Source organism: Pelobates fuscus, chromosome 9, assembly GCF_036172605.1.
Source record: "Pelobates fuscus isolate aPelFus1 chromosome 9, aPelFus1.pri, whole genome shotgun sequence".
Lineage (NCBI taxonomy): Eukaryota > Metazoa > Chordata > Amphibia > Anura > Pelobatidae > Pelobates > Pelobates fuscus.
The window spans coordinates 146971825-146990549 of NC_086325.1; the positions used below are offsets into that span (position 1 = coordinate 146971825).

At 40.5% G+C, this 18725-nt stretch overlaps 1 protein-coding gene across 4 annotated transcripts in view; it reads left to right on the forward strand.

The window, feature by feature from the left end:
• Positions 1-217: 217 nt before the first annotated feature.
• FLNA (filamin A) overlaps positions 218-18725 on the forward strand; it is an 83506-nt gene continuing 64998 nt past the window's right edge. For all 4 annotated transcript variants that reach the window (XM_063432679.1, XM_063432681.1, XM_063432680.1 and 1 more), the window contains exon 1: positions 218-376. The gene's annotated coding sequence lies outside the window, so the exon portion shown is untranslated. The remainder of the gene's footprint in view (positions 377-18725) is intronic.

Here is an 18725-nt window from a genome sequence, read left to right on the forward strand (position 1 = left end):
CTCCAAGCTCCTGGGCTGAAGGGGTTAAATTCCTTGGGAGCAAGCATCCCTTTTTTTGCCTTGAGGCTGTGCAGAAATTCAGGCTTCTGAGAAAATGAAGGCTGACCTCATCCCACAGCTAAAAGGGGGGGGGGGGGGGAGGCGGGGTTCCCAACAAAACTACAGGCTGCCATAAACTCCCCCCCTCTTCTTAACTTTGCTATTTTACCAATTAAGGCTTTCTCAATCTCAGAGAGAGAGAGTAAAGATCAAGGGGGTGTCATTCCATTGACAGGGCAATTGGGAGGCATTCCCCCCTGTACAGAGCTGAGCAGAGCAGCACACACAGCACACAGCACTGTCTGCCTGGCTTTACAAGGAACTTGCTGAAGGAAAGGTAAGTCTTAGATCATCTTGTCATGCCTGCATGTTCTCCCACAGCCCAGGCTGTAGCAGGGACTTGCTGTATATCCCAGCAGGCTGTGCTGGATACAGTATCTCTTTACTCTGTGTTCTGGAGAGCAGATAGAACTTGGGTGATCATCATTCTTCTACAACTGTAAGAGGGATATACAATGTATCATGTACTCTACCATGTACTCTCTGTGAGTCAGTGCAATGAGGTGATCACTGGATAGAAACAGCTGTCACTCTGATCACTGTGTAAAACACAGAGATACTCTTAGATTATTCTTAATCCTAAAGGTATTAATAATCAGATCTCTTTGTGTTCTCAGTCACTGTACTAGGAGTATATCACTGCCCCCTGTGCTGTGCTGAGTGAACAGTATACTCGGTGTGTTTGGTTTGTTTCCATTGACAAAGTTTTGCAGGGGAAGAATTAAGTATTGAAGAGAGAGCACGGGGATGTGATTCAGTTACCCCATTGCTAAATGCCATACAGCAGACACACCCATCTGTGATTGTATGGTTAGGATATTGTGTTGAAGTTGGGTGACGGGGACCCGCAGAGCTGTGTGACAATGGTGACAGTGACCCTGCAGGGCTGTGTGACAGAGAAAGGGATGGACGTGTCGTTGTCAGCTCCTTAATGCTGGACAGTTACCTGGATCAAGGCAGAGTACGTGCTGCTGTGTGTGTAGTGTGTTGTTATTGGATGTGTATAATGTGTGTGTGTGTGTGTGTAGTGTAAGTGTAGTTATTGGGGGTCTGTAGTGTAAGTGTGTGTAGTTATTGGGTGTGTATAATGTGAGTGTGGTTACAGTATGTGTGCAGTGAGTGTGTGTAGTTATTGGGCGTGTATAATGTGAGTGTGGTTACAGTATGTGTGCAGTGAGTGTGTGTAGTTATTGGGCGTGTATAATGTGAGTGTGGTTACAGTATGTGTGCAGTGAGTGTGTGTAGTTATTGGGTGTGTAGTGTGTGGTTACACTATGTAAGTAGAGTATGTGTGCGGTTAGTGTGGTTCAGTGTGGGTAGTGACTTCGTGTGGTTATGGTGTATGTAATGTATGTACAATGTAACGTAATGTATGTTAATGTATGTACAATGTATGTACAATGTAACGCAATGTATGTTAATGTATGTACAATGTATGTACAATGTAACGTAATGTATGTTAATGTATGTGCAATGTATGTACAATGTAACGTAATGTATGTTAATGTATGTACAATGTATGTACAATGTAACGCAATGTATGTAATGTATATGCAATGTAACATAATGTATGTCATGTATGTACAATGTGTGTAATGTATGTACAATTTAACATATGTCCTTTGTACAATGTTGCAATTATTGTGTTACCATGTATATAATGTAAGTGATGAATGTGTGTTGTATAGAGTGTGCAGTCACGGTGTGTGTGGTTTTAGTGTGCACAGTGTGTGTGTATTTAAAGCTGTTACTTTGCTATTTAGCGCTCCTGGCGCAATCTGATTCACTATCTGCAGCTTTGCTGTAATTTGCTATAAGAGACTGGTATCACCTCATAGAAATCAGGATAGAAATCAAATACCGTGTGGAATTAGCTACATCATGTTACAGTGAAGCTGATCTCTGCAGATTGCCATTTAAAGCAGCACAGAACAACCAGTTCTCACATTGTTTATATAATGCATCACAGATAGGAGTCAGCCACAGCCTAGAATGTCCCTTTAATCCCTGTCACCTGGCATTCTGTACTGTAAAAAGGGATTTTTAACAAGCTAAACTTTTACTTTCTGCCTGTAATGCTAAGCTGATTAAAAATTATGATCAACTAACCATGACAATGCAGGTGAGATTAAAATATAAATCCCAGTATGTTCAGCTGTCTCTCTAGCTGAGCATGATGGGATATGTAGTTCCCATATACCTGCAGTGCCAATAATATCCATCACAGAGCTTGATCCATTCCCCATCCTCTCCATCACCTGATACATAGCAGTGTATGGTTGTCAAACTTTGGAGCCCTAGGCAGATTTAGCATTCAGCTGTCTGTTGGCTACACTGGATTCTAACACTGACAGTTGCTTATTAAGGACAGGAAAACATGACTGTATTTATCAAAGTACAATAGCTGTATGGTGTGGGTGTGTTCAGCCTGTCCCCCTCTCTGCACAAGCCAGTGACATTTCCTTTTATAAACAAAATCTACAAATAAAATGTGTGCTGATTGAATACATAAACAGTGTATACATCACAAGCCTTTAAGTGACTTCTACAAAATTACTAAAGACAAACAGAAAGATTGTACATTTATTAAACACAGAATGGAAGAACATATTTTTAAAAAGTTCAGATTTTTCTTTTTTTGTACAAATAAAATAAAAAAGAAAAAAATCAGTAATTTTCTATGGCTTTCTCATGCATTTTTTTTTTTTTTTTTAAATCTCACTAGCTCAATGATGGCCACAATTGGCAAACACCCCAGATATCTGTGATTCATATTTCCCAATTCCCATGAATACCAGGCAGCCTGAAAACTAAGCATCATGGGAAATGTGTTTAACAATTGCTATTAATGTCAGTGAACCTTCTTCTGGCCATGAGAGGGTAATGGGAAAGTGAATGGTATTCAGTTTAACCTCTTCACTATCAGCTTTGGACTTGCAAACAGTTGCACTAAAAGCATGCATTACACTTCCCTCTGGCGTTGAAGGGAATTACTGAATTGTGTTGTTTTGGGAAGAACCCTATGAGGCATATAGCCTTATCACACAGGAAACATAACTCTGAGAGCTAATGGGGGCTCCTGAGTGTAAATCAATTCAATCCATGATTCGCCATAACCTCTATGTGGCTGCTGCCTTGAGGACAAGTTGTGTTATTTGTGTGTTAATTTTGTGGCCAGGAGCCAGTATTTTCACATACAATGCCTCATTCAGCTCTATCACACTTGGGTTCTTTGCAAATCTCACTCATTGGCTCTTTATCACATATTTAAGTCATGATCCTTGTTCACACTAAGGATTATGGGGAATTTAGTTTACAAAACATGAGCCATTAATTGAGCCACCAGATCTGTGAATATTTACTGGAAAAATATCAGTTCAATATGTTATAGAAAGTACAAGAAATGTTGTGCTGCTGTTTGGAGAATTTATATTCTGCTGGAAATTTATCAACTAATCAATAAGGGAATCACATTAGAGATAATGATTGATTGATTGATTGATTTCTTTCTCTACATACTACAGAATGTTAGTTTTTAATTTCTTTTTTATTAAACAATGCTTTTTTTTTTTACAAACGTAACAATATTGTACGCTGGCACTCAGATGCAGCAATTCTGTACTGACAGCACACTGAAGTAATGTGTTCAGGAATACAGAATGGATTTAGTAATCCTTGTTGTTCCACAGCTGTCTCCATATATAGGGGATCTGTCCTTCTTTGTAACTTACATTACTGAATATAACATTATATTTCTACGAACCTAGAACTCGTGTTAACCTTTTTTTTCCCATGAGATGCTCTGTTTTCTTCTAAATGTATTTCAGATATGTAGCAAGTGACATCACAATCCGGTTCGGTCAAGGCACAGCCAAGGCATACAAACCAAATGAGCAGGAGGAATAGAAACATTGTTTCATTTCACCTCTTCTCTGTATGCTCTCTCTGTGCTGACTGCCAGGTGCAAAGGGCAGAGCTTGTAAACATGACTGGCAGGGAGCTAAGATCACTATATATAGGGTGAGGTAGAGGCAAAGAAAAAATTAGACCCGTGCGGCAGATAGTCCACAGTGTACATACAACCAAAACTGACAGGGAGCTAAGATGGAGGCGCCCAGTTGCAGAATACCGATGTGTAGATTTCTGCATTTACTTCTAGTTTCCACACCCAATAAGTACATATTTGTTAAATACAGAGGTTAAAAAAACAAAACAAATTAAAAACTTGGTAAGGGGAAAACTTCCTTTAAGACGAGGAGTATGAATTGGCAATGCAATGTTAGTCTCGGAATTTGGTGTACACTAGTTACCTTCACTCAAATAACCAATTTGCATGTTGCAAATAGACCAGTTACTCACGGATTGTTGTATTTGTTTTACATTTGCATAGAACTATTTGATGTTCTTGGTTGTATAGAATTGTAATCTAAGTGATACTAATGATTTCAAACTTAACAAAATATGTTATAAAAAAACTACATTGAATGATCGCAGCTAGGGAGGGAACACGGCTCACAGTACAATGTTTATATTTTTTGGTTATTTATAGCACACAATTCAGTTGTATATATTACATATAACATATTACATTATATTACATATAATGATGGGCTGGGTGCTTTTTTTTGAGGGGATAACAATCAATTTTAGGAACACTCAAGTTAAAAATAAATATATTATAGCTGTTAAAAATCACCTGTAATGTAGTGCAGAGACAGTCTCCTTTTGACCTCCACCTGCTCATGGCGAGATCAGTTTGACAGGTTATCTTGGTCCAATTCGGTGCCTGGGGACCTATGGCGCATGCGCAGCAATCATGATCCATCTCTGTTATTCAGATGCTTCTCATAGAGAAGCATAGGATCCAGTGCTTGACCATGAGAAGCATTCACTATGGAATCATCATGCTGTGAATGATGAAGCTCAATGTGAGGACCTTCAATTTGTGAAGGTCTTCAATGAGGGAGAGTCTCTAGTGGCTGACACGAGAGGCGTGTTCATTGCCAAAGGTAATCATTGCAGTTTCCCCGAAACGGCTCTACTTTACATTGCCATACTGGAAGTTTTTGGTGGTTACGGTGTTCTTTGAGAATAGGGAGCCATTGCTCAATTGAAATAAAACATGTCTCGTAAAAGAGTTGCAGAAGTCAGAGAACAATCCCGTCACTATTTCTTGGATGAGAGCATGAGCTGACCGCACAGAACTGACATTAGCTAACGACACCCCAGTGACTCTGCTGAAGGAGGAGTCACACCTACAGCAGAAAAAGGTTAGACTCATACAGACTCCAAGCACCATAACCACTTCAAATCACTGAAGTGGCCATGGTGCTTGGAATAACACTTTAATGTGTCCTGTTATTTCCTGGTTCGGTTAACTAAGTGGAGCTAAACTCAAGAAGCAGCAATTGCCCAGAGCACCTGCCTTGCAAAGACTTCTCATTGAGCTACATTGGAAGTCTGTGATTGGACAGCCACAGAAAATCTGGGCGGAGTTAGAAGGGGAGGGCTTGCAAAGGCAGCAGACAAGAGAACTGCATTTTTTGCAAGCTGTTTTAGATATACCACTAACGAAAAATTGCATAATTAAATACATACACGTTTTCATTTGATGTATATATACCAAACAGTGTTTTTTTTTTTAAAATGTTATACATCGTCAGTGGAGTGTCCCTTTAAGACATGGCAAAATTTGACAAAGAGCTCAATGTCAAAACAGGTCCTAATAGGGAGGGGGGGAAAAAGGTTATGGAATATCTTGTGTTGCAGTGTTACATTAACCTGCATCGAGATACTCGCTCCTACTGTTAAATGCTGGTTCCCATAACAACTGGTATAGTCTCACCTTCACTATTTTAGTCTAAACTTTGCAATTTGGCTTTCGATTCACTACAGTTTAAAATTTTTAGTGAATACATCGCTAAATTTCTACAACTTTGTAAAAAAAAAAACAACAACTGCCTAGCAACCATCGCATGGAAGCTTTAAATAGTTGTTTCTTCTCCTCTGGGTTCGGAGAACAGATTTCACCATCCTTGTTCCTCCTGCAAATTCCATGTTCTGGCTGCACCCTGCCCTGACCTCTTGCGCGTTCCGTCAAAGTAATGAGGTCAGCATTTTTTCCAGCAGGAAATGTAGTTGGCACTCATATTTTTCAGCAATTATCTTGAAGCCTGAGCATCATACACAGTCTGCGTGCTATTAGCTTTTAAAGAGTATTTGTGTGGGAGGATTTTTCTTGTCTTTTTGGAATTTTTGGAAAATTTAGACTGTTTTATTGACATGTATAAAGTGATCTCCTCTTAATCTGTCCGTATTGAACATTGGGTTCTGCATGACTTGAATATTGGACATGAAACAAACAAATAAACAAACAAACAAAAAATGTGTTTTGAAATGATTCTATATATTTTCTTTTATTTGGACATATTTTGTTCTTTATTCTTTGAGTCTCAATAAAAACTTAATTTTAACCAAAATAAAAGCACCTATCCAGGCCATGACGTCACCTAAAATCTCCCAGAATAATCTGCCTCTTGGTCACACCTCTAGCCTCATTGCCTAAAATGAAATTGTCTCTCTTTGGCCATTTGAAATATTGGTAGGTGTCCTTTAATGCTTAGAGGGACACTATAGGTACCCAACTTCACCTCAATGCAGTGGTCTGAGTTCCAGGCCCCTGTCTTTTTATCTCTGCAACTGAAACCACTGGCCTTTTGCAGATGGTCTCATAGAGAGACCATGTAATTGATGCAGTGCGGCATTTTGCTGCGAACGCTCACTAGACTATACTGTAATATGGGAAAACATTGGTTTGGCCCAAGGCTGGATCATCTATCTAGTTTGGGGTCACCAAAAAAAAATGCCAACATATTTTTCTCATATTTATTCAGAATAAGGGTATAGACAAACAGTGATATTATGGAGGTTAGGTTATAGCACGTCAATCGTCCTATAGCACATTTAAAAAAATATATATATATATTTTGTAACCACTAACCCTACTCACTTTTTTTTTTTTTTAATTCTTTATTTTGGTTTGTGCATTGCAAAAACTCGTGAGCCATCAAAGCTCATACAAATATATCCTGTAGCATGTAACATATTACAACAGCAAACGTATGACAGGCATTGCGTATGTGCACATTTCAGTTTTGTTGAACATAAACAGTATAAACATTTGCATTGGTCAATACAGCTCTGATCATCCGTAATACAGTAGTTACAGTAGGACTGGTTCGCAGTCTCCGCACGTCAATACAGTTTTTGCGGTACCCACATACCTTCTCCTTTAACCAAGGTGCTCTCTTTATGTTTGTGATATACGGCAGTATTGCCTGTCTGGAAAGCCAAGACGCACACCCTGCCACCTGTCCCTTGCATAATATTGTATATAACTTTTCGTGGCCTATCGAATATGGCTGTGCATTTGTCAGACAGAGCGTCCCCGCCGTAACCTAGATTCTTGGTTAGCTATAACCATTCTGCCGAGTAAATTGGACCCCAGGGTACCTTACCAGGCTCATTACCTATTGTTGTCGGTTAGAGATCTCATTAGCTATATTGTCCTGCTTTTATTCCTGTAGATGACTGGGCGGTGTTCTAATCAAGGCATATGTGGTAGGAAAAGGAAGGAAGGTTTGAGTAGATAAAGAAAGAGAGGAAAATGACATATATAGAAAGAACAGCGAAGACAGAAAGAGTAGAAAGAAGAGATGGAAAAACGAAGATTCGAAGTATTCGGCGGGGCACCTAAGGACGAAACGAGGGGGACGCGGGGGACCACGGGGCAAGCGACCGAGGGGGGAAAAAAGGGGGGGACATCAGCGACCCCCCGAAGTCCCCCCGAGTCTCTAAGAGCTTAGTGGGCTATCATCCCACGGCTCCCATAGCTTCCTGAAAGCCTCTGTGGTCCCTCTGATCCTTGCCGTCAGGTCGTCCATTAAGCGTACTTCCCGAATTCTTGCTATGACACTCGCTGTGTGTGGTGTATCTGGTTGCAGCCATGTGTGTGCAATAGCTCTTCTCGCAGCTAGGGTTACTTTGTGCATTAGTTTTTGTTCCCTTCTAGTCCAGCCCTCTATGGATCTATTCAATAACTCTGCACACTTTTAATCCAAAGTAATTTCTAGCCTAAAATATTACACGTTGTGGTATAATGGAAGCTGTACATTAAAGGACCACTCCAAGCACTATAAGCACTGCATGGTTTTGTAGGGGTTATGGTGCCATGAGTGTCCTAGGGTTATACCAATGTCAATCCACTTTAGTTGGTTTTCTCCCAGAGGAGAATTCAAATTGCACAATTAGATACTTACTTTTTCATCCAAGAAACGTATTTTTATGCATTCTCAAATCTGTTGTTTTTACTTTTCAAAATAGCGGCCAATGTCCAACAGAGTTATTCACTAAATGGCAAATTGTTTCAAAATCTATTCAAAATGTTTAAAAAGTAAAAAATGTCAAAGTTCAAGCCGAAATAACCAGACAAAAAAAAAATCTCCTCTAAGTCAGCTATTGTTTTAGTTTGACTTAAAATTTGAAAATTCACTTTGAATCCCGAACGAGTCCCAATATATCGAATAACCCTGATAGTAATTTTATCTATATTTTGTGCTAGGCATAAGGCTGATGGCAAATACAGCCCTGCGTAGTGCATTTTCACTAGTGTTCTTCCATTTTTGTGTCTGAAATTGTAAAACCATTTTTTTACATTAATGTATCTCATCATCATTGACTTCGCGCAAAGTGTGCCTGCATGCCTTTAGTACTCTTGTAGTGTCTGACGTTCAGTATTTTGCTGTTTGATGCTCTCCTGCTGTGTGTGACATGTTCCTGTATAATGTGAGTCGGTCCCAGACATGTTGAAATGTGTGTGTTTGATGATTTTAGACACTTTGACATGTTGTATATTAGTGTTTCAAATGACCATGCTGTGCTTGACGTGTTCATATACTGAATCTACTTCTTACAAGCTTTTGAAACAGTTGTGGAGTTGCTCACTAAAGGGCGGATTCAAAAGTAATGTCAAATTTAAGGCCAAAGTAGAACTGAGTTCTGTTTTTTCGGTCTCAAATGTAAAACATTACAAATGGACAAAGAAAATACACTTTCATTTTTCCGAGTGAGGGTCTGGCAAGGGGCAGGGCTGTGCCGAGAAATTTTTTTGTGACTTACTAAATGTAATTTAAAACAAGAACAACAAAAGAAGAATACTGAACTCAATCAAAAGAGTGGCATTAGGAGAGAAAAGGGAGAACGAGGAATCTGGGCCCAAAATAGGGACTGTCCCTCCTAAATAGGGACACTGGGGAGATATGGGTCTTTTCAAGTAGGAGAAGCCAGATTGTTATGTAGAGCAAAGTATATCTGGCTCTCAAACTTGACTAGACATGGCACAAGCACCTGGCGGCAGCAAGCTTTGGCATCTTACCCCGTGATGACGCCAGGACACTCCTTGCACCATCTCTGCAGTGGTTATAGTCCCTGGAGTTTTTCTTTCATTCAATATACGGTGTGTTTCAGGAGACTGTAATTAAGGTGTTGTAACCTCATGATATTCTTATTCACTACAAACACATTTTTAGTGTGAACTCTGGAAACGATGTTTCGTTTCCTATTGTGTTATATTTATTTATGCTCATCCTTGTATCTATGGTAGACAACTTGGAAATCCAGTCTTACTTGTAATATTACATGATCTGGACACGGACTTGGTGTGTGTGAAACTCTTTGTGTGATGTTTTCTCCCTGCAAAAACAAACAGAAGGAAAGTGAAGGAACAATTCTAAATTGTTTCAGGATTTCCGGTACAGGTTTTATGTAATAGTGAAAAATACAGAAAATACATAAAATGTGGGGCAAAGTAGTGAAAAAGTGACTTAAGTAAAACTAGTTTCAGGAATTTCACATGTTAGATGGACTGAGTGGATATCAAAGTATTATTACTGTGATGAAGACTAGCTACATTTATTGTAGTTTAAAGACACATTACTGGGAGTATTATTGCTGTGGAGCTCTGTTATACACTCAGACACATTACTGGGAGTATTATTGCTGTGGAGCTCTGTTATACACTCAGACACATTACTGGGAGTATTATTGCTGTGGAGCTCTGTTATACACTCACACACATTACTGGGAGTATTATTGCTGTGGAGCTCTGTTATACACCCATACACATTACTGGGAGTATTATTGCTGTGGGGCTCCGTTATACACTCAGACACATTACTGGGAGTATTATTGCTGTGGAGCTCTGTTATACACTCAGACAAATTACTGGGAGTATTATTGCTGTGGAGCTCTGTTATACACTCAGACAAATTACTGGGAGTATTATTGCTGTGGAGCTCTGTTATACACTCAGACACATTACTGGGAGTATTATTGCTGTGGGGCTCTGTTATACACTCAGACACATTACTGGGAGTATTATTGCTGTGGGGCTCTGTTATACACTCAGACACATTACTGGGAGTATTATTGCTGTGGTGCTCTGTTATACACTCAGACACATTACTGGGAGTATTATTGCTGTGGAGCTCTGTTATACACTCAGACACATTACTGGGAGTATTATTGCTGTGGAGCTCTGTTATACACTCAGACACATTACTGGGAGTATTATTGCTGTGGAGCTCTGTTATACACTCAGACACATTACTGGGAGTATTATTGCTGTGGAGCTCTGTTATACACTCAGACACATTACTGGGAGTATTATTGCTGTGGAGCTCTGTTATACACTCACACACATTACTGGGAGTATTATTGCTGTGGAGCTCTGTTATACACCCATACACATTACTGGGAGTATTATTGCTGTGGGGCTCCGTTATACACTCAGACACATTACTGGGAGTATTATTGCTGTGGAGCTCTGTTATACACTCAGCCAAATTACTGGGAGTATTATTGCTGTGGAGCTCTGTTATACACTCAGACAAATTACTGGGAGTATTATTGCTGTGGAGCTCTGTTATACACTCAGACACATTACTGGGAGTATTATTGCTGTGGGGCTCTGTTATACACTCAGACACATTACTGGGAGTATTATTGCTGTGGGGCTCTGTTATACACTCAGACACATTACTGGGAGTATTATTGCTGTGGGGCTCTGTTATACACTCAGACACATTACTGGGAGTATTATTGCTGTGGAGCTCTGTTATACACTCAGACACATTACTGGGAGTATTATTGCTGTGGAGCTCTGTTATACACTCAGACACATTACTGGGAGTATTATTGCTGTGGAGCTCTGTTATACACTCAGACACATTACTGGGAGTATTATTGCTGTGGGGCTCTGTTATACACTCAGACACATTACTGGGAGTATTATTGCTGTGGGGCTCTGTTATACACTCAGACACATTACTGGGAGTATTATTGCTGTGGAGCTCTGTTATACACTCAGACACATTACTGGGAGTATTATTGCTGTGGAGCTCTGTTATACACTCAGACACATTACTGGGAGTATTATTGCTGTGGAGCTCTGTTATACACTCAGACACATTACTGGGAGTATTATTGCTGTGGAGCTCTGTTATACACTCACACATTACTGGGACTATTATTGCTGTGGAGCTCTGTTATACACTCACACATTACTGGGAGTATTATTGCTGTGGAGCTCTGTTATACACTAAGACACATTACTGCGAGTATTATTGCTGTGGAGCTCTGTTATACACTCAGACACATTACTGGGAGTATTATTACTGTGGAGCTCTGTTATACACTCAGACACATTACTGGGAGTATTATTGCTGTGGAGCTCTGTTATACACTCAGACACATTACTGGGAGTATTATTGCTGTGGAGCTCTGCTATACACTCAGACACATTACTGGGAGTATTATTGCTGTGGAGCTCTGTTATACACTAAGACACATTACTGGGAGTATTATTGCTGTGGAGCTCTGTTATCCACTCAGACACATTACTGGGCGTACTATTGCTGTGGAGCTCTGTTATACACTCAGACACATTACTGGGGGTATTATTGCTGTGGAGCTCTGTTATACACTTAGACACATTACTGGGAGTATTATTGCTGTGGGGCTCTGTTATACACTCAGACACATTACTGGGAGTATTATTGCTGTGGAGCTCTGTTATACACTAAGACACATTACTGGGAGTATTATTGCTGTGGAGCTCTGTTATACACTCAGACACATTACTGGGGGTATTATTGCTGTGGAGCTCTGTTATACACTCAGACACATTACTGGGGGTATTATTGCTGTGGAGCTCTGTTATACACTCAGACACATTACTGGGGGTATTATTGCTGTGGAGCTCTGTTATACACTCAGACACATTACTGGGAGTATTATTGCTGTGGGGCTCTGTTATACACTCAGACACATTACTGGGAGTATTATTGCTGTGGGGCATACACTCAGACACATTACTGGGAGTATTATTGCTGTGGAGCTCTGTCATACACTCAGACACATTACTGGGAGTATTATTGCTGTGGAGCTCTGTTATACACTCAGACACATTACTGGGAGTATTATTGCTGTGGAGCTCTGTCATACACTCAGACACATTACTGGGAGTATTATTGCTGTGGAGCTCTGTTATACACTCAGACACATTACTGGGAGTACTATTGCAGTGGAGCTCTGTTATACACTCAGACACATTACTGGGAGTATTATTGCTGTGGAGCTCTGTTATACACTCAGACACATTACTGGGAGTATTATTGCTGTGGGGCTCTGTTATACACTCAGACACATTACTGGGAGTATTATTGCTGTGGAGCTCTGTTATACACTCAGACACATTACTGGGAGTACTATTGCAGTGGAGCTCTGTTATACACTCAGACACATTACTGGGAGTATTATTGCTGTGGAGCTCTGTTATACACTCAGACACATTACTGGGAGTATTATTGCTGTGGAGCTCTGTTATACACTCAGACACATTACTGGGAGTATTATTGCTGTGAAGCTCTGTTATACACTTAGTCACATTACTGGGAGTATTATTGCTGTGGAGCTCTGTCATACACTCAGACACATTACTGGGAGTATTATTGCTGTGGAGCTCTGTTATACACTCAGACACAGTACTGGGAGTATTATTACTGTGGAGCTCTGTTATACACTTAGTCACATTACTGGGAGTATTATTGCTGTGGAGCTCTGTCATACACTCAGACACATTACTGGGAGTATTATTGCTGTGGAGCTCTGTTATACACTCAGACACATTACTGGGAGTATTATTGCTGTGGAGCTCTGTTATACACTCAGGCACACCAACAATTTGAAGCTCCTAGATAGAGGGACATTAGGAGAGAAAAGAGGGACAGAGGGATTTAAAACCAAAATAGGGACTGTCCCTCCTACATAGGGACACTTGACAGGTATAGTAATAATCCAACGTGACTTAATTTTTTGTGTGTGTAGAATTTGATAGCTGTAGAAGCATTTAAATCACATATAATACTATAGATACAGGACCTTGCTATGTAAAACACATGCTGCATGTTTGGAGGATATCCTGCCTCAAATCCCACTGATTCATTTATGTGTCATCACTGAGACAAGGCCTGGTATTTGGAATTTACAATTTTGTAGAGTTATTTGTTAATGGGTAGAGCTTGTGAGCATTGTACACAATGTATTGTATGTAACTATGTAACTGTGTGTCTATAATGTGTGTTAATTCAGTATATGATGGGCTGCCATGGTGTTAAGTGGTGTATGCTGTATGTGATGTAAGTGAAGTATTGTTTGAGTGAGGTAAGTGTACTATATAGAGCAGGGGTTCCCAAAAGGTAGATCCCCAGATGCTTTGTCATTCTAAAGGCATTGTAAAGGCATGCAAAGCGTCATGGGAGTCAGTGGCGTCCCGGTGGGGCCCCCGGTGCGAAAATTGAACCGTGGCCTCCCCCGGAGCTTTCTCTGCCCGGGCCAGTGACGTTACACATGGCGGCGGGCACCTGGTCGCAGGGCTGTGACCGCAGTGTGCTGCCAGTGCATGCAGATAAACTTAAAGGACCACTATAGGCACTCAGATCACTTCAGCTCAATGAAGTGGTCTGGGTGCCAGGTCCCCCTAATCCAGCCTCTAGTAGCTGTCTCACTCACAGCCGCTAAAGGCGCTTCCGCAATTCCGCTGGACGTCCATAGGAAAGCATTGAGTAATGCTTTCCTATTGGCGGTTTGTATGCGTGTGCGGCTCTTGGCGCGCTTGCGCAATCGGAGCTGAGAGGCGGATCGGGGCTGAGAGATCCCCAGCGCCAAGGGAGCCCGGCGCTGGAAAAAGGTAAGGGCTGAAGGGGTTTTAACTACACACACGCACTCTCACGAACAGACGCATACACACTAGCTAACAGACACACACATTTACTGACAGACACACACAGACCCACGGTATGTACGCCAGTGATGGGAGTTGTAGTTCTACAACATCTTGGGATCTAAACAGCAATTGTAGGGGGCTAAAAACTGAATTGCCAATTTGTTGGCATTAAAGGGACGCTATAGGCACACAAACCAGTTCATCTCATTGAACAATCCCTGTCCCCTTAACCATGCAATGTAAACCATTTTGGAGACACTGCAGCGTTTACATTGCATGGTTAGGACGGCCTCTTTCTGCAGTTTCGCTGAGTTTAATTCTGTAAATAACTCTGTGAAATGTCGCTGCGCGTCCTCACGCTTTGCAAGAGGAGGTAAATCATCTTTAAAATCCCCGTAGGAAAGCATTGAAGCAATGATCTAATGCACGCTGTGCTTTCTGTGCACGTGCATTAGGATCACCCATTGGCGTGACATCACTGGGGGAGGAGATGGATCCAGCACCAAGCGTTACTTGTGCTGGAAAGAGGTAAGTGTTAAAATGGTTTTTAAACCTTTATCCACTGGGGGATTGGGGGGACAGGGGAGGGGGACACAGACCCTTTAAGTCCTGATTCTCAAAATTCCTTCACTATATCTAAAGTCACAGCTCGGGTATTGTAGCCTGAAATTCACAATTTATTTTTCAGTTTACTACAAATTTGCTGTCTTGTGAATAAACTCTTGTATGTTGCAGGTGCAGTGTGGTTATGGTCATTATTTGAATGGAATACATGCATACTTCCCAAGTGTCCCAGTTTAGGAGGGACAGTCCCTATTTATTGGTCTAAATCAGTGATGGCGAACCTTTTTGAGCCCGAGTGCCCAAACCGCAATACAAACCAACTTTTTTTTCCTCAAAGTGCCAACACGGCAGTTAAACCTGAATACCGAGGTTTAAGTTTAGAAACTCATACAGTTGTCCGAACTAATTGACATCTTTTGTTTTAAAAGAAGAACACAACAGAGAGATCAATGATACAAACTGTTTTTTTTATTGAAAAAACATATATTCTAGAAAATGAAAAGACACTGGTGTTCGGTGGTGCTTCACCTAACTAAGGACCTATTCCCACCTATCCACAGGCAGTTTACACGCACCTTACATGCTGCTTTTGCACAGTTTACATCAGAATTACATCCGGTTTTGGTGCAGCTTTGAATGTATGTGCTGAACTACAACTTAAACAGGGAAATTCACGGTTTCATTCAAGGTGAATTTCATATTTAAGGTCAAAAGCTATGCTTTCCATTCAACTACTCTGGCCTTAAATTCTAAATTCGCTTTGAGTTGGGAGTTGTAGCCCATCAATACATGGGGTGTAGAGATTGAGATCCCTGCTCTATATACCCAATACAGTATAATAATCTTGTTATTAAGCAATTTAAACTCCTAAATACTCAGAAAGCCAATTAAGGATTGGTGGAACAGTGGGAACAGTATGGCACAGACATTTGTAGTGCTCTTGACATTCTTACGATTAACAAAGTTTCCTTTCAGTGTTTGATACAGTGTTGAGCGGCTGACCATGGTGTAGTTTAAGTACTTGGCTATCTGTTTGCCTCAATGCGTTAGCCAATAGAGGAATTGCAAAGCATCTGTTTATTGTGCCCAAAAGAAGTCTGTTTGTGTGTATGTAGACTAGTTCGACAGCTCAACGCAAATCAAAAACGTATTTATAACACTATTGGCCTATAAAATACATCTAAAAAACTTTTTTACAGCCTTTTTCAATAAAATAGGCAACAAAGAAACACACTGAATGTTACGTGTGACTTTTCTATTCCATACGTCCCAACATTTCAAATGGACAAAGAGGGACACTTTAATTTTAGGGGTGTGAGTGGGGGTGTGGCCATGGGCGGGGCTAATATGAGAAATTTTACGTGACTTGCTTATAACACTTCATGTAAATAAACCTTCATTTAGAACAATAATAATGTGTCTCATTTACACAGACTGGTTTCTAAACACATTTATTGTAGTTTAAAGACACAACACTGGAAGTATTATTGCTGTGGAGCTCTGTGATACGCTCAGACATTCCAACAATAGAGAGATTTTAGATAAAAGGGACATAGGGATAGAAAATAGAGACAGTGGGATTTGGGACCAAAATAGGGACTGTCCCTCCTACATAGGGACACTTGGTAGGTATGCTATTTCTGATCATTTCAGGTCACTTGCAGTGTCTACTCTCATTTGTTTAGCGACTTATTTTGTAGCTGGCATTAAGATACAGCTTCCATTCCCGACACGCTCCACCAAAGCTGTTTTCTTGCAATTTTCCAGCGGTTGAACTTACACAGATTTCTACCTGATATTCTCTTGCGGCGGTTGAAATGTTGAAATTCATGTCTTTTCACTGCATAACACTGTAAGCACAACACCTTAAGTTGCCAACCATAGATCCATCTGTTGATAATCTGCAACTCCCATAATCCTCCTCAGCCAGACTGCACCCATGCAAATTCGATCAGCGTCCAGAATCACTGGATGGCTATCTAGTCACGCAGGCACAGGCAACCTTCGGCACTCCAGATGCTTTGGACTACACCTCCCATGATGCTTTGCCAGCATTATGGGTTTTTTTAGAGCATTATGGGGGATGTAGTCCACAACATCCTGAGTGCCGAAAGTTTCCTACCCCTGAATTCTAGTTGCATGTGTAATGTTTCCGGATAAAACTGCGGGCCGTTCTCCAGTAATATTGGGGACTCAACCTTTAATTTCTGTGTCTGACTTATCCAACTAGGTTTTATTCGTAATTTTTCTCACCTGTGTATAAAGTGTTCTGCTTGACAACAGGGTTATTCAATAACCGTGAATTCAAAGTGAATTATAAATTTAAGGTCAAAGTAGTCAAAATGGAATAATTTTCTAAATTAGCTGTTTCTGCTACTTTGGCCTTAAATTTTATATTCACTTACAATTCTCTAGCGAATAACCATGATATTTTTTTTTCTGTGATTGATATCTTAGAAACCTTAGCACAGGGTTGCAGTTATTTTTTGCTTTTATAGTTAGTTTCTTTGTAGTGAAGCCATAATTCCCTTTTATAATATATATTCATTGTTTTGAAGATTCCCCTGGAATTTTTCCGTATCGTTTCTAGTTCCTCTTTTATTGAATGTTCTACGTATGGTTTCAAAGAAAATTTGCCAGGGTCCTTCTGGCAACTATTAGCAGACGTCGGGGTGGTTTAAATTCTTACATCCATACCTGGGACATAATAGGTAGCAGGCCTTGTTTCATTTGGAAGTTTAAGAACAGATTAAGAGGACATTATGAATCAGACATTTGAAAGAAAACCACAGACTCCACACAAGTTAATAACAGAAAACAGAGTGCGGGTAAGAAACATGTCGATGTCATTGTGTGCTGTACAATGATACTGAGTTTTGTTACTGGCATACAGAGCGCAGTGTCTTCCTCCCAGAGCAAACAAACACGGTGACTCACAGTCTTATATTCTGTAGCCAAGGAATACCCACAAGAATTCTGTGTGTAGAAAGGAGAGGGATCTTAACCCCGTAAGGACCAAACTTCTGGAATAAAAGGGAATCATGACATGTCACACATGTCATGTGTCCTTAAAGGGGTTAAAGCACCAGGACTGACATTAATCTGTCCTGCGCGATAAGACACAATGTGAGGGGATGGGGGAGTATAAGGTACTTTATAAAAAAACTTTCTAGCAATTTTATTTATATTTATATATTAATAGCATTTATAAAGCGCCAACCTATTCCGCAGAGCTGTACAATTTGGAAAAAGACAGTACAATCTAAATAGACCAATACAACAGGTAGGGGGCCCTGACTGTGAGCGAGATCGTGCATAATTGGCACTACACCAAAGTCCCCATGTCACAGGCAAAGCTATAAATACCATATTCCACAATTAGATTTTAATTTTTCAACCAAGATACTTATTTTTATGTGACCTTAAATCTCTCATGTTTTACTCTGAAAAATAGCAATAGGCACACAGCGGTGTGTAGTACATCACAGAGCTCCCCAGCAATAAAACTCACAATATTGTGCTGAGTTTTGTGAATGTATGTATCACAGAGCTCCCCAGCGATAGAACTCACAGCATTGTGTTGAGTGTATCACAGAGCTCCACAGACGTGGAACTCATAGTAATGTGCAGAGATGGTGAGTGTAACACAGAGCTCCAAAGCAATAAAACTCACAGAGACTCATAGAGTGCATCACAGAGCTCCAAAGCACTAACACATACA